General features: G+C 38.8%; 1 long non-coding RNA gene across 1 annotated transcript; it reads right to left on the reverse strand.

The window, feature by feature from the left end:
• Positions 1 to 1,082: 1,082 nt before the first annotated feature.
• LOC136340410 (uncharacterized) lies at positions 1,083 to 15,196 on the reverse strand. The gene is made up of 2 exons (XR_010732296.1): positions 14,962 to 15,196; positions 1,083 to 2,446 (listed from the first exon to the last, which is right to left on the reverse strand). It is a non-coding gene; the product is annotated as an uncharacterized lncRNA (long non-coding RNA).
• Between the last annotated feature and the right edge of the window lie 849 nt (positions 15,197 to 16,045).

The raw sequence follows: 16,045 nt of genomic DNA on the forward strand, positions 1-16,045 counted from the left end.
ATGTGCCAAGGCCTATTACTCGGTACAGTGCAGCAAATGCTATCGAACGTGATATAATCTGTATTCTATCACGCTCCGTAAGTAATAAACACGAATACCTCAAGCCCCCGTAACTATATATCTCTCTCTCGAATGGGCCTAAGAAAATTTCCGTATGCATAATGGCCGCAACAGTATTTACTAGGCCTTAAATATTCAATTTCAGTACGCCTTGAATTTAAAGTTTTCCTGGCAGCAATCGCGAAACGTTAAAATATTATAAACTTTAGTTATTAATCATTTAGTGATTTAAAAGCAAATGTCTTAGAAGTTCTCTTAAAAATGAATTGGTTAAATCAGTAGCGTGGAAGTAAACCAGGTGACGAGAAAGTCCTTGGAAAATCAGGAAAAGTTCACATACTTATGGCCTGTTTATGCACTGGGATTTGGCGTTTAAAAGTAAACAGCAGTGACCTCTTTCAACAGAATTGTTTATATGGGTTTTTTAGCTAATTTGCAAAAGATAAAGATGTTCAATTGCGGCAAAATTTAGCATTATATTCACATACATATAATGCGCATCATTCCCTAAGAAGAATTGCGCCACTCCCTTCGCCCGTGACGCAAACTTCTAGATGAGGGGATGATGGTCATCATTATAAGATCGTCCACCGTTATTTTGTTGAATTTTCAAATATCATGCTGGTTTTATTGCAGAATCAGGTTCCATGTAGTGTATAACATTTAAATATTTTTTAGATATTCTCAAAGTGGCATTTTACGTGCGCTCAATTTTATAAACATTTTATGGTTATTTCAAAAGGAAAAATTACCACTTTTAAGAAACCTAAACAGCTTAAATGTATATTTGCACCATTGTTGTGCCACATAAGGGTGAGACGAACAGTGACAATTTTTCAGCTTCACTCTATAACTTGGACACAAAGTGACTTGTAATTGGTCACTTAACATAATTGTTGTTCATTGAAATAGGCTGATATAAAAGGGGATTCGATAAATCCAACGGTGAAACGGTTAGTGTTTTGGGAAATAGGGAGAAGAGAGGCTCAAATAAACGATTTTGAAAAACTGAAGGACAAGGAGAATAAGAAAACATTATATTATCTTTGCTTTGTATCAATATACTTTATGTAGGGTGGCTAAATGCAGTTTTAACTTAACCGAGCAATGGTGATCATTACTATTAAATAATAATTAACCTGGATTCTCGATAATAGGAATTAGGAAAGTGGTGGTGAAAACCTATAAAACTGTAAAAGGAAATTGTAACAAGAAATTGATTTTGGAGAGTTGTAGGTTCACAATATTGAAAAATATTCAGGATGTTTCATAGAAGAAAAAAATCCGGAAGTTTTCAAAAAAGAATCATGTCAGAAAAGAGCATATAAAAGTGCTCATTCTCTACTGCTTTTTAGAGGAAGTTATTGTTACATTACTTAAAAACTAAGAAGAATCCAAAGGTATAAGAATGTTTGATTGTTATAGCTAAATTATATTTAGTGAAGAGTAAATTTTAAAAAAATCGTAAAATACAGATAATGTTAGATACGAAAAAGTGCAGTTTAAGGTTCGCAAATTAAATTAAACGGAAGCAATATTTCTATTTTTCGAAACCATGCCATATACAGCTTCAAATTACTCGAAAGCTCAAGAAGACAGCTGTAGGAAATTGGGAAAGTGGTATTAGGAAAATATTTCATCTTACTGGAAGATGAAATTCTAGTCAACACTGATGGAGAAGTTTTTATGCGAAAGAACATGACTGTTGGAAAAGTTAGTGGCAAGTCTGCAGGAGAACATAAGCGCTGAATTAGAAATGGGAAGAGGTCCGAACAGTGAAAAATAAATAAATAAATAAAACTAAAGAGAAACATGTAAAACTAAAATTATAAATTATTGTTAAAATTAAAATTTTTCCAATGTTGACTGGTAATTTACCGGACACATCTGTGGTATTTTTTTCGTAGGGCCTTGACGCCCCCATTTTGGTAATCTAATATGATCATTTTCTCTATGACTTGCTTGGAAACTTTTTATCATTAATCTTCATCTTGCGCTGGTCCTAGTCTCCTCTGGATGTCGAATTTTTCAGGCATCACTAACAAGCTTTTAGCGTCTCAGAGGCGTGAGGAAAAATTGTGGGTTAGTTCAAGTTAGTTCCGGCTTATTCAGGTTGGTTCCAAGTTAGTTGAGGACTTAATTGGGGTTAGTTCAGTTTAATCGAGCCTACTTCCGGTTGTGGCTCAGTATAGTTCAGGTTAGTTCAGGATAGTTCAGTTTGGGAAGATCACCCTCTTCCCTCTGAAGTGATGGCTAGCAGCGGTGCTGAGGGGATCAAGGGTGAAGAGGGGAAGTTTTTAGTGGGTAGGTGCTCCCATCAGAGGTGAATTCCACATAACCTGGTCGCCCGACCAACAGACTGGGTACCTATGAAGGTTTTCCTCCTCTACAAAAAAAAAGGATAGTTCAATTTAGTTGAGGTTGGGTCCGATTAGCTCAGTTTAGTTGCGGTTAGTTTCGGTTAGTTCAGGTTAGTCGGGGTTAGGTCCGGTTAGTTCAGGTTAGTTCCGGTTAGTTTTCTAAACTAAGTCTTCAGACAATGCCGCGCATTAGGACCAAGAACAAAGCAGGTGCACCTATAACTTTTACATCCGAGTAGGTTTGTAATGTTACTCAACTGAGGCGTATGTGAACTGTAATTTTTATGTTTGCGGCTATATTTAGTAAAATATGAAGGCTCCGATCCGTCAATACTAATTGCGCATAACCCTACAGCGTCGGGGCAGCTAAAAGCGCGATTTCGAAACTCACGAACGACCGAACGATAATTACCGGCTCTAATTATCGAGTGTGGGCTGTGTAATTACGCCTTGCGTGCCTGTCCGGCGATTAAAACATAAATTCTAAAAAAGAACAAAAATGGGAATTAAAATAGCCCCCAGTTGAGTTTATATCGATATATGGATTTTTTCTTTTTTATTCCCCTGGAAGTAGCCCCGGCCCTGCACTGAAAACACACAGTCGTTAGCACTTCTTCTTAACCTTAGAAAATGGGCCTGCCCGTCCATCTGTAATAGCCAAACACCTGGGCTGATTTGCATCATAATGGGTGCTGCAGGCTTAAATCAGTTGAGATCGGGGTCCGTTTTGTTTTGTCCCTTGCTTATTTGCTTGACCACTGGCCTTGGGTGCGTGTAATTACTCGTGCAGGGGTTTTGATGACAATTATGCGAATTGCGAATCGCACAGAGGGCCAATTTACATAAAAAAGGAATAAAATTAATGCAGCAATCTAATGCGGGTTTTTTGTTACGTGCAGAGTTAATGGAGGGCAGTGATTGGTCGCCCATGAGCGTTCAATATATTAATTGCCATTAGAGCTCGCTGGTCCCTCTATAGCAACCTTCCATTTGCAAATTATTAATATTACGAAGTATTGACTAAACTTTGCCTGATGGTTATTAAACGACGATTAAAAGCAAATGCAGTTTTGTAATTTTTACGAAAAGGGGAAGACTAATTTTTAATATTTGCCGGGAACATGCGAAAGTCCCATTACAAATTTAAAAACTGTAACTAACCACGAAGAATGTAGGCTGGTACCTATTCGTTTGCGAAGACAATCGGCACAAATATTTCCTTTCGTTTATTTCAGTGGCGTAGTCGCCCCCATCTTTGGGCCATTCTTGACACGGATTTGCCCACTCCGAACCATCAGCTTAAATCCTGATTCGCTCATTTGGTAAATTCGTCATTGTCCCAAATAGTTTGCGATGTATCAGGCTTTTGTGAAAGTTATTTGCAAACAAACCAACCTGCCATAAAAATGAGGATGAGCGGGAATCTAAAGTTGAGATTTGAGGGTGACTTAAGAGGGTTCACTAAAGCACGAAAAAGTCTAAATGCATGAGAGTACGTCTTAGTTTGACTAAAGTTAGAAGACTTTCGACAAATTATCCCGAAACTATCATTTATCAAATTATCATCGACGATCTGTCTATCCAAAAATAACTCAGTCGTTCAAAATCATTAAAATGTGTGCCGGTGGCGCGTCTCAAATGAACATTCTGAGGTTTTCTAACTTTCACCTGAACTAACCCGAATTCATTTTATTATATAGCGTGTTTTTCTCAATCCGGAGACGTTCGTTATGATCGCGAATAAACCGAACGAAAAAACTCCAATCTCTTTTTTAACAAATAAAATTCCTTAAAAATGATCTTCGACGTTTCGGACGTGTGGTCACCTCCTCAGCTTCTTTATTACACATATGTGAATAGTCTGCAAAATGGATCAATCCGTTCTAATCGTAAGAAAAATGATGTGTTTTGCTCGGCAAAAGCTCAAGTTTACTGCCTTAATTTGCTCCATAACGGCGTCTTGGACTCGGCTACGAACTTAGCTGCGGCGTTAAATTCGCTGCTTTTTGGCCTTGTGAAACAAATAACTATTTAAGCTCTTTTCAATTTGGTCAAACTCGAACAGTTTTAATATCAATATTTTACATCGTACAACGGGATTACCTTTAACTGCTGTGTAATTTTGGACAATTAGCTGAAATTTTAGTTTTTGTTTCACAAAAGTCGCATTTTTAAATAATTTAAAAGCATATTAGAATAACATAATTATGCTTCAACCAAACTCTTGGCTAATGTTCCCAATTCCGACATTGCAATGAGCTATTTTACCCGTCAAATTTATACAAAGTATCTTAGGAGCTCAACCAAGAGGATAGTCATCATAAAAGATATGCGGTCGGTTAAATTTGGGTAAAGTTATTTGAAATTCAAGAGTATGCCCTTTCAAAATTCGAAAAAATTTGTTTACGAAATGCCTTTCTTAGGTGAAGAAAAAAGAGATCCAGAAAGATACCATCCAGTGCAAAATTGTTTTCTTTTCCTTTGTTGGGGTAGATAACATTTGCTTCAACGACTTAAACAAAGTTTGGTTCCAACACACATTCTCTCCCACATAACGCTGGAAGAGAAGCCGATTATTTGTCTGAAATATTTCCCAGTAGAATCGTTTCAAACAATAGAAATATGTATGCGTTGGCCGGCATGTCCACCAGATCTTTCCCCATTAGATTATCATTTATTGGAAACAATGCAAAATCTCATTTATAAATTGGTACCTGCCGACATGAATGACTTGTGAAGGAGCATAAATTTAAGGATCAAAATCAGAAAAACGGGAGCTGTAAGACCAATCCAGAATTTAAAAAGACGGAAAGAGCTGTTGTAGGAAAGGGAGGGAATTCCTTTGAGTTCTTCTTATAATTTCTTTCATTTACTTGTTTTTCATTTTGCTATTTTCAAGGTACTTTTTAAAATTATTCACTAGTTTGTATGATATAAATTCGTTCTGCAGTTTTCAACAGTATTCTAATATTCCCGAAATTACGATATCACAAAGTTTCTTAGATATCAGGGGCGTAATTAACATCAACTTCCCGTAAGCAATAACGAAATCTTCCAGCTTCCTGGGTAACAGGCTGAATGAAGACCAGGCCAGAAGAAATCGACCGCTTTCTATAATGAATTAATTCCCATTGTCGCCGAGACAGGGTGGGAAACGGGTGGCCCCCTCGTGGCCCGACGATGTCCTTCTAATCTAAGACTTCATTAGTTACAGGAACAAGACCGATAGCGCTCTGGATAAGTGAATTAATTAAACCGCGTCCGTCCGATTTATTCCTGTGGCCGCTATTCCGGCCTTAATTCTTTTAATTCTGTCCCTGTCCGATGCCAACCCAGCACAGGACCGGATCTGGAACTCATATATCTGGCATAAGCAAATAAGACTAACTTTCTTTCAGTGAGTAAACCTTCTCCTTTAGTAGCTCGAACTGACCTAAGAGACTGCACCCCAAAATGTCATACAATGTAGCACCATACGGGCGTTACCTTGATTTGTTTTTTCAAAGGGGAAGCATGGAAGAGCGGTATCTCACTTTAAAGGTCTCTAAGGAAAAATCAAGAGTACATGCCCCAATTTTGAATAAGATATTAACCATTAATATACGCCTCCTGAACGAGGTACTTCATTATTGCAGGCCTGTGTCCTTTAATACGCCATTAAACGTATTCCAGACTCAGCGGCCCCTGATTGCTTAATCGAAACTGAAATTAAAACTGTTAATCAAGGTCAATCATTTAAAAATTATTTGAGACTAACTAAGTACGCCACTGTCCCTGAGCCATCCACGAAAGTAGGTACTAAATTAAGCTTTTAAAGAATAATTGTGGAAACGGGTTTATGCGTAATAAAATCAGTGGTGTAGTTTCTACGTAAAGCGAACAAATCGGGACCTTGAAGAATATGATCAATAATAACTGAACAACATTTTTCAGATATCCGGATTTTAGAAGGTGAAATCAGTAGCGTAGTTAAAAAAAAATGGAAGTAAAAGCAGAATTGTTTTTTTCACTTTTGTAAAAAAAATTAGTTCGAGCTTGATCCCTTAAGAGTGGACCCACTGAATTCCGGATTTTACAATAGGTATAAGACCGAAGCGAAATAACTTTCGATATGAACATAGACACAGGAATTGCTTGTTACGAATAAACAGGACAAAATTAATCATTGCTTTACCATCTAGCAATTTGCTGAGAAAAGTTTCTGATGCATTCTAAAATTGAATATTAGAAAACGAATAATATCCCCCCCCCCTCTCTGACTTTCCTACATAACGTGTTCATTTTTTGACCTCAAATTTAATTCCTTGTTCAGTTAACGAAATTTTTTGAACTTTTTTTTCTTGTCTGCCCAGTCTCCAATCCCTATCCGTCTGTCCGGTCCTTTCCGATTCTGAAATGCATGCTGGTCTCGTAGAATTGGTGTGTAGATTTGCATGTTTTTAAGGGCTTTCAAAGGAACACGACACACTCCGAGTTACGATTATACGGTTTCTTGATCAAATCCCTCACAAACGTACCGGAATTTAGATAGAAAATACAGGTAACACCTCAATTTTCCGTATTTAAGTTCATCCAAGTAATTTTGCGGGTCTTTACATACGAAACGTTAGAGACTAAAGTTAAATGATTTTACTGCTTTTACGTATAAGGTTCGGGTCTTTATTATGCGAAATTACTTTGTAGCGCAATAACGTCCGAAAATGCATCAGACAACTATCAAAAGCTGAAATTTCATACATCCATCAAGTTTTTGCTGCTTCTGGACCGCATTTTCAGCAAACGGTGAGACAAAGTCAAGTAAATGCAAAAGTAAAACGAATTTGAATGCAGTGATGTGATGACAGTCTCAGAGGGATCGAAAAATCGTATAAAATAATACAGCTGATGATGGAAGCGCAAAGTCGAAACGTCAGGTACCGATTTTAATTCGATTGTTTACTAGATGATGAAAAGTAGCGCATTTAAATGGGTCCGAATGTGGTAAAAACAACTGCAACCACCACAGGGAGTTTTCTTAACTTAGACTAATGTCGCAAAATTGCCACCATTTAAGCGATTTTCCCACATCCCAATGGCGACCCTTGATTTTGCTACACCCTGTATATGACGTGCTCCATAAACATGTCGACAAACTTTCAGGAAATGTAGAGGTCATAAAAACAAATATTTAGATCGGATAAAGTTAGGTCAGAAATTGGGTTGTTCCCTAGATACAGAGTGTTTAATTATTTTTGAATATTTTATATATTTCAAAAACAGTTTAGGAGAAAGACACAAATTTACATGCATGTGCATGTCCTGGAGTGGGCAGAATAGTTCCACCTACCGCATCGGCGTCCTTGTCGGAATGTTTATGAAAGACCCTGTATATACAGTGACCAACAGAAAGTACGCAGCATATAGGATTTTTTTATTTTTAGTTTTTCTGAAAATACAAATAATATTATTTATGTTTTTTAATCCTTTTTGAAAAGAAACTAGGATATAAAAAATGTGTTTTATTTTTTATACGGAGTAAATAATAAAAAATTATAATAGAAATTTAAAAGTTCGTGGTTCGGCTCGTCTTTTAATACTCAAGAACTTATCGTAACAGTTGTGCCTTCTAAAATTACGAATAAAGGTACTTTACTGATGAGCCATTTTCATAATTTTCGAATCTCCCCCATATGAAATTAGTTACATAAATTTTGTAGAGTACGTTTTGTGTTTGCAGGCACGCACAAACTTTTACCAAGAATAAAATTTTCTGATAAATTCAAATAAGAAAAACGTCCCATATGGTGCGTACTTTCCGCTGGTCACTGTATTAAATATAAAATATAAGTTCATAATGCTCTACTGCCTTAATATGGCTGTTAATGCCCCACCCTATAGGAGACTCCGGCGCCCCGTATATCAGCGGCGTAGTTTTCGCTTCGGAAAAAAATTAGAGAAAATTCTATATCGAAATTGATTTATCTCTTTTCAGGGTTCTAGAAGTAACTAAAATTAAAGTTAATCGAAGTGCAAAAAAAACTGGCAAATCGTTCTTAATTCTAGTACCTGATAAAACGAGTAGGAGTTTCAAGGGCAGTACATCAATGCACTTGCAACTGTGCCTGCAGGATAATTTCCTTGTATACTACGAAACTGACCAATACTTAATCTTTGCTTCATTTCAAGGTTAAAAGCAGTGGCGTAGCTTGGCAACAAAGTAGTACCTTCTAGGAACAACTAGACGTCCTCGTGAGATTGGTTTAACGTTTTTGCAGTCCTCCCATGTAAGAAGCCGGACCAAGTGGGATGAATGAAATCAAAGAATGAAAGAAACGTTGCGTCGAATTGAAAAAAAAACCTTTCAGCTGTCAATAAAACGCGTACACTGCCCATAACAAATCGAGTCCGGTCGTAAATCAGATGGTTTTCTGACGCGCAGCGTTTAGAACGCATTCAAAGTGGCACTTTCGACACAGAAAGTCGTAAAAATATAAATAGATCTTGTAGGAGTATGGTGTCTAATATTTCTACCGGTTTACGACCAGCGACTGCACGCGGATTTCAAGTTTTAATTATAGTTTTAAGCACCAAGCGTCGTAATTAGTACCAAGTCTGTAGATGTCCACTTTGGGTCCCGTTCAAAACCGAATCCGCCATTTTCTCTCATGCTTAGGAAAAAAAAATTACCAAGGCTATTCCTGGCCAAGCTATTTCGGTGTGTTTACCTCCGGAGTTTAAGCTGTTCCGTATTGAGGTAGGTCTAAATATCTGAAAAACTAATTACCGCCCATTAAAAGCAAACAAAACGGCCGCTTACCGATGCCCCTCATTCGGAACTATCTTAATTCATCTAAATTGCGCAACAGAGCACTTGGACTTGACCGGCTGCAATGCCATGCATCTGACTCTTTCCCCCTCACGCGACCGGGTACTACCTGCAGGTAGCCGACCGAATCATCTCTCAGATAAGATCTTCCTTGGGCTCGTGCACTTTATGTAAAAATAATCGCTAAAGTGTAATAATCGCTGCTTTGGAGGCGGTACTAATTACCCGAGGTGCTGAAGTTTGTACCCATGGTGGTACCGAGGCGAATTTTTTATGATGCGATCGGTTTGGAATCGGATGTGAGGGCTCACGAAGAGCACGGGAAATTGTGCAAATTGCGCCGATTGTTCGCGACCAGTTGTGATTGAGTTGCTGATTGATGTAATAAGTGTGTGAAGGGGTTAGAAGCTATGTTCTTCGATTCGTTTCTGAAGAGATCGATTTATGGTTTGAGAATATGGGCGTAAATGCGTTTCACATCTCCATACAAGTTAAAAGTATCAGTTTTAGGGATATTGGGACCCCTCTAAAGATGCCGAAACAGGTAAATCTCGAGAGGTGCGTGCACATCACAATCAGAACGAAGAACCAAAACAAGTAGCTTGCTCTCTTTTGAGCTAGGTTGATCTGAATCCCAAGGAATATCCAGCAGAGCACTGCAATTCCTCAATAGGAAGGCGATTCCTGACTACGCAGAGACAATCCCCTGGTACTTTACAAGCCAGAGCTGCACCTTATGAATTTGATTCCTTCTTACCTTCAAATATTCAAGTTATCACTGAGAAAAAATGCCCGCCCGAGGCTTTTATTTCGAGGTGCCTGGAATACACCTTTCAACCGCCCAATTGCAACGTTAATTGCTCCTGTGGTCATAGAAGATCATATGGTTTTTTTAAGGACCTTGTCGCTTTATTTGAAAACAGTCGCCCCCTGTGTGGTCCACAAGATTAGGTGAACTAAATCCCTGGATGTGAAAAGAAAAGAGGTGGAGAGATTGTTTAATCATGCTTAAGCCAGGGGCGAACAATAATATAAAGCGGGTCTAGTGGAGTGCCACAAAGCTAATAAACGTGCCAACAGAGATTCCTCTAAACGATACTTACTAGAGGTGTTATGACTCACATTTGCTTAACAAAACCACTAATAGTACATACCACAGATGGTACCACCGCCACGTACAATTTGGCAAGAAGCAAACGGAGCTCTCTGAGACAATCACTCCTTGGATCTCTCAAGTGAAACTCAGGTTTGAATCTGTACGGGTATTCTGATGCAGAAATCCTTCTTCACCACGAAAACTTTTGAAATTTTCATTAATAAGCCTCACATTCAGGCTGCTAGGTGTTGAGGAAGTCTAACTCAATCTGGCGCGAATGAATAACTAAAGAGCCCCATGGAAAATGTGGAAATGCTAATGAAAGTCATGAATTAAAAAGTCTAATGCGCAGGGTATGTCGTTAAAAAAAAACAGATGGCGGATGCGCCAGACTTTTTCCCGAACGCCATCGAATCCAGCGTTGGGGGTGGGTCGCCCTGTATCGGTTTGCAAATTTGGTAAAAAAATTGAAACTCGAAAAAATCAACGGACGTTATTTAACACGTTATTAGAATTGTTATTTTTCCCCTGAAGGAGTCGAGGGCCATCTCAATGTACAAAGGAGGATGCAGGAACGCAGCTTCAAGCCAACAGAGACTTTGGCAGAGATGCTGCATTGATTAGTCACATCTGTTCCCACAAGATTTGCTCGGGTCCGAGAAATTACGTCGGTCTGAAATAATTCCATATCGGCCTTTGATTAGGTGTCTTCACGTAGCACACGCTAATGGCCGCACATAATTCGATTTCTTCGTCTCCTATTAACGTCCTGATTGAATTTCGGTATCTTACCACCGAGTGAAGCCGGCAAAGAGTACGCATTTGCGTTTTGTGGCAAGTCCCTTCTTCTGCTAATGCTAGATTGTAGTTCGACACATTTAGCTCCCCAAGATGGTGTTCTAAGTGATACCACCGGGGGTGCATACCCACAAATAGTCTTTGACCGCGTGCAAACAAGAAGAAAGATTTCTGTTTCACATTACGTTCAATTAGGGCCTCGCTAAGAGGAAAAACTAATATTGGATCTTGGTTTTTAATTAGAATGCTTTACAAAAGTAGCCACCGGGTCACGTTCAAACTAGAACTGAAAACAAACAATCTTAATTAAAGAACTGGTCGATGGTGTTTGCGGACAAATACTGATCTAGAAGCGTAAACGGCACAGGATGGCTCTAATTTAATTACGGCCTAACAGGAATTAACACTTATTAATTTGTTGTTTTGTTAGCTGAACATTAATTGGAACTTGGCTTTGTGCAAATAACGCTCTGGTGCATTTAGACTCGGGATAACGGTGTTCGGTTCTCACGTGTCTTCAAAAGGCCTCGATCATAATATTTCCGCGATAGAACATGCAAAGCCTTCAAGGGTCAATTCAGGTTACAATCGTTTCTAATTCTGACAGGATCATTTCCAACTTGACCATTGTTGGAGTCGCTATGGATGGATTTGCTCCTACTTGTTCCGTTGCAAATAAAGTTGAGACCTTTCCAGACCCGTCTTTCCTGTATCTTGATATTCGGGGTACACGCGAGGATGGACTCAGAATTATCCCACATAACACTTAGAAAAAAACAAATGGAAATATTACATTATTTCTCAACACAGTCCATGGCTTCTATACCCTCATTATAGCAAGAAGCTTCGAACGTTTCAAAATAGGCACCAACCTCAGATTCCACCTCTTCATTATTGTCAAATCGCTTTCCACCGACACAGGTTTTCAAATTTGGAAATAGAAAATAATCTGATGGGGCTAAATCTGGCAAATGGGGTGGGCGAGGAAGAGTTCGAAACCATGTTGATTGATTTTGGTCATTGCGATGACGGAAGTGTGGATTGATGCGTTGTCTCGATGAAACGGGACATTATTTTTCGCCGAACGCGGTCGCTTTTTCCTAATTTCACCGTTCAAGTGCTGCAATAAATTTATATAATATTTTCCGTTTATTGTTTTTCCTTTAGGGAGATAATTAATAAAAATTATCCCACGTGCATTCCAAAAAACTGACGCTGTCACATCCCCCGCAGATGGAGCGGTTCCCCTTCTTGGGAACCGATGCTCCCTTTTGGATCCATTCTTTTGATTGTCCTTTCATCTCAAGTGCGAAATGATGGACCCATGCGTCATCTATGGTTATGAATCGACTCAAAAACTCGGGTTTATTGCTGCGAAACTTTGGTAAACACTCCCTTGAGACGTCTTCACGGCCCTGTTTTTGGTCATCATGCCCACAGTTTTCTCATATCCAATTGTTCGGTCTCAAATGCGATGGCCAGTATTTTTTGAAATGCACATTATGTCTACTAGGTCGCGCGATTTTACCTGACCAGTACAGTTTTGTGAATTTTAACCACAATATCTGGAGTGGTCAGATCTGCTGTGTCGGTGGGTCGACCACTGCGGAGTTCGTTTTATCAGCTGGTACGACCTCGCATTTAAGCTCTGCCACCCAATATTTTACAGTTGTTAACGAAGGACCAGATCCCCGGGAAAAGAATCGAATCCCGCTTTGATGTTGGACACACCAAGCCCTTTCAAATGAAAGTATTGAATCACATATCGGTGATTAATTTTTTCCATGTTTACAAAACAAACACAAGTCAACGCAGCACCCTCAAACTTTAGACATAAGCTTTTTCTGGTCAGGCTTTTGTAATATAAGAATATTTTTTACAAAAATCGCCATTCATATGTCACATCGGGTACTCCTGGGGCTGCGCTCGTGCGAGTGTTAGGCTGGGCAAAGCATTACATAACTCATAATGGCACAAATGGGCCTAAGATGTACAGATTTTTCAAATTTAGTTTCGTTATTTTGCTAAAGCTGCTGATGCAGATGACTTAAATAGCGATCAGGTTACTTAGATACAAATAACTAACCACGATAAACTGTGACTAGGTAAATGTCCGGAGATGAATAATTCATGTGGCGAAAAACCGATTAGTGAAGGGACATAGAAGAAAATTTTGAATATATGTATAATATTGTATTTTACGAAGAGCACAAGCCCTTCACGAGTCGACACTGTGCGATAACACTAGAAGGTCACCGATCAGTTAGTGAGCCACGTGAGCGTTTTGCGGCCACAGTGATTTATAACTGACAAACAAACTGCTCATGAGGTTTGGCATTTCTGTTCTGTGTTCTATCGTTATCTAATATTCCCGAATCGATGAGGGCATAATGATGGGCAAAAACGTCAATTTTTGGATTCTGTGCAAGATCAGGAATAGAATGTTTCCAGTCTTGAAACAGATTCCAAATAAGCATTATGTTGCTCGTAATTATTTTAACTTGTTTGACTCTGCCTCTCTTGTACCTTAATTGGACCAGACGTGATGATCGTGAGGCATTGGCCAGTTCTTCCATTAAACTGGGGAGACCTGTCCGACGAAAGGAGAAGCCCACGTCTCTTGTTTAATTGAAGAAATGCTCGAGGTCCAGCACAACGTCTCGTTGGCCAAAATTAAGTACGGGTCGGTTCTGGTAAACACATAGGGGGTTCTTGCTCAATCATTAACTGGTCATGTCCACCTGTGACGATGGAGAATTTGCGTTAACCGTTGGGAGTGTGGGAAATAGTTTGACGCTTGGAAGTGTTACTGAAATGGGGCTAGTGGGCTTTTAAAATTCAATTTAAGTTCTCCAAGAGAAGTCGTAAAATCAAATTTAGAATCTGCCGAAAAGTGATCAAAATTTCAGTCAGTCGTTCTGGACCACCTCCCGGGACTTAATTTCTCGCCTTAGACTTTTGAAAAATTTCGGAAAAAGTGAAACGAGGCAGTAAAAAAACTGGTGCGTTTTAAACATTTTTTGACATATTCGAAATTATTAAAGAGTTTGTATGGCCAATTTTATAAGGAGTCTCTCGATGCGCTTCTTGACTCCGACGTTTCGGTTAACTAGTCATCATCAACTTCAAAGCATAATGAAGGTGCAGTGCCAATGTCTTTCTAAACGGTTTTTGTGCACGGTTAACGCCATTAAACATTTCTTTTTCTCGTCGTTTCTCAGTTCTTATTATGCTTAACTACGTCTCGTTGCCAAACCATGGAAACTTCCCGCAAAACGTCTTACAGCGGGCGTAGCAATCGAAAATGCATCACGCAAAAATTACGGTGCACAGAGCATACTTGTTGCTTGAAAAAACACTAATTGCATGCACTGAGACAGGTTCGTATATGCAAAACGGTCCTAAACATCCTTATTTGCGGTTTTACACCCGATGAATTCCATGTTAGACAGGTTACAATTCTGCATAAAAGAAGGCTTATTAGGCCAAGTTATTAAAGAGACTTAACCGACAGTCTGTTCCGGCTAAGGCTAAGGTTACGGGGTCGCTGCTAACTTTGTCCGGATCGCGAGAAATCAATACCGAGTCATTTGTCCAGGCCTGTGGACGTGGTTATTAAATAAAAGCCAACCCCGCAATCCAACAATATAAAACTCTCATTTACATGTATAATACGGAAAAATAGCCGCACATTATTACGCGATAGATAGAGATCTACACGACGAATTAGAGACCTTAATGCCGCCCTACGTGTACGATTTCGTGTACCGCTTTCCACTTAATGGTTTTCTAATTAGTATTTGCTAAAGCTGCTCTAAAGGAGTGTTTCCACTACATCTTACCTTAAGGTTGAAGTTTCCTTAATGCTGGTGGGCTCCCTGCGGCAACTAAAACACTTTTCGAACACTAAAACTCTTTTCGATACAGGGTGAACACGCACATTATTTGATCCTAAAATGGGCGCGCAATTCGAACGGCATCATCGAGCGAGACGTGTTTATAAATAAAGTTCGATCGATGTTTCTGTATCGATAATTATTGTCGAAATGAGAGAGAGATGTAGATGAGTGTTTCTAATGAAACCGCTCGAAATAATGCGAAATTCCATTAAATATTCCTCTAACAGCGTCCGTTAATTTCTGGTCTAAATTTACACCACGCGGACTCCCCCACATTTCACTCACTTTTCTGAGGAGATTCGAATCCAACGCACAGGGACGTAATTCTGAAATTTCGGAAATACAAGTGATCATAGCCTTGAGGAAGGTCAGTTCGGAGCAGTTATGCACAGTTGTATTTATGCTAAATTTCGATTCTTTCAACATCGATGTATTTATAGAAGAGATGCAGTGAGCACCCGGTGCACAGTGTGATCGTTTCATCTCGATAACATTTCATTTTGCAACGACCTTTTTGTTTTTAAGGATATCGGAACGCGATGAAGGCTATGTTCTAGGACTCCTTCGCAGGTTTCTTTGTAAATTTAAAACGAATTCTCATATATGTCAAATTATGACATTTATTGACGCGACATGCGTTTTTTAAATGGAACTTCCCGGATTTTCTCATTTTCGTAATTTAGGGAAAACTCTAAACGCACTTTACATAACAGCATGTCTGTCTCTTACCGTTGACTTAGTATGCGAATTTAAAAATTGAAAAAAGTTTTCGTATTATGCAGGTAGCCTCTGACGGAAATGGTTTTTAGTTAAAATTGAAATTAAGTTTTAATTTTAGATTGAAATTAAAATTTAACGATATTGGGTTTTTCCTTTGGGCGTGCATGCGTGAGAAGTAAAGTTTCCGAAAAAATTAAAGAATTAATATTAAGACTAAAAAACGTTGTCTGCGAATTACGACAGAAACCACAAATCCTCATTAATCTTCTGAGACATACTATTAATGTTTATCAAAATTGCGTTGAGC

The sequence above is a fragment of the Euwallacea fornicatus genome, chromosome 7, assembly GCF_040115645.1.
Source record: "Euwallacea fornicatus isolate EFF26 chromosome 7, ASM4011564v1, whole genome shotgun sequence".
Lineage (NCBI taxonomy): Eukaryota > Metazoa > Arthropoda > Insecta > Coleoptera > Curculionidae > Euwallacea > Euwallacea fornicatus.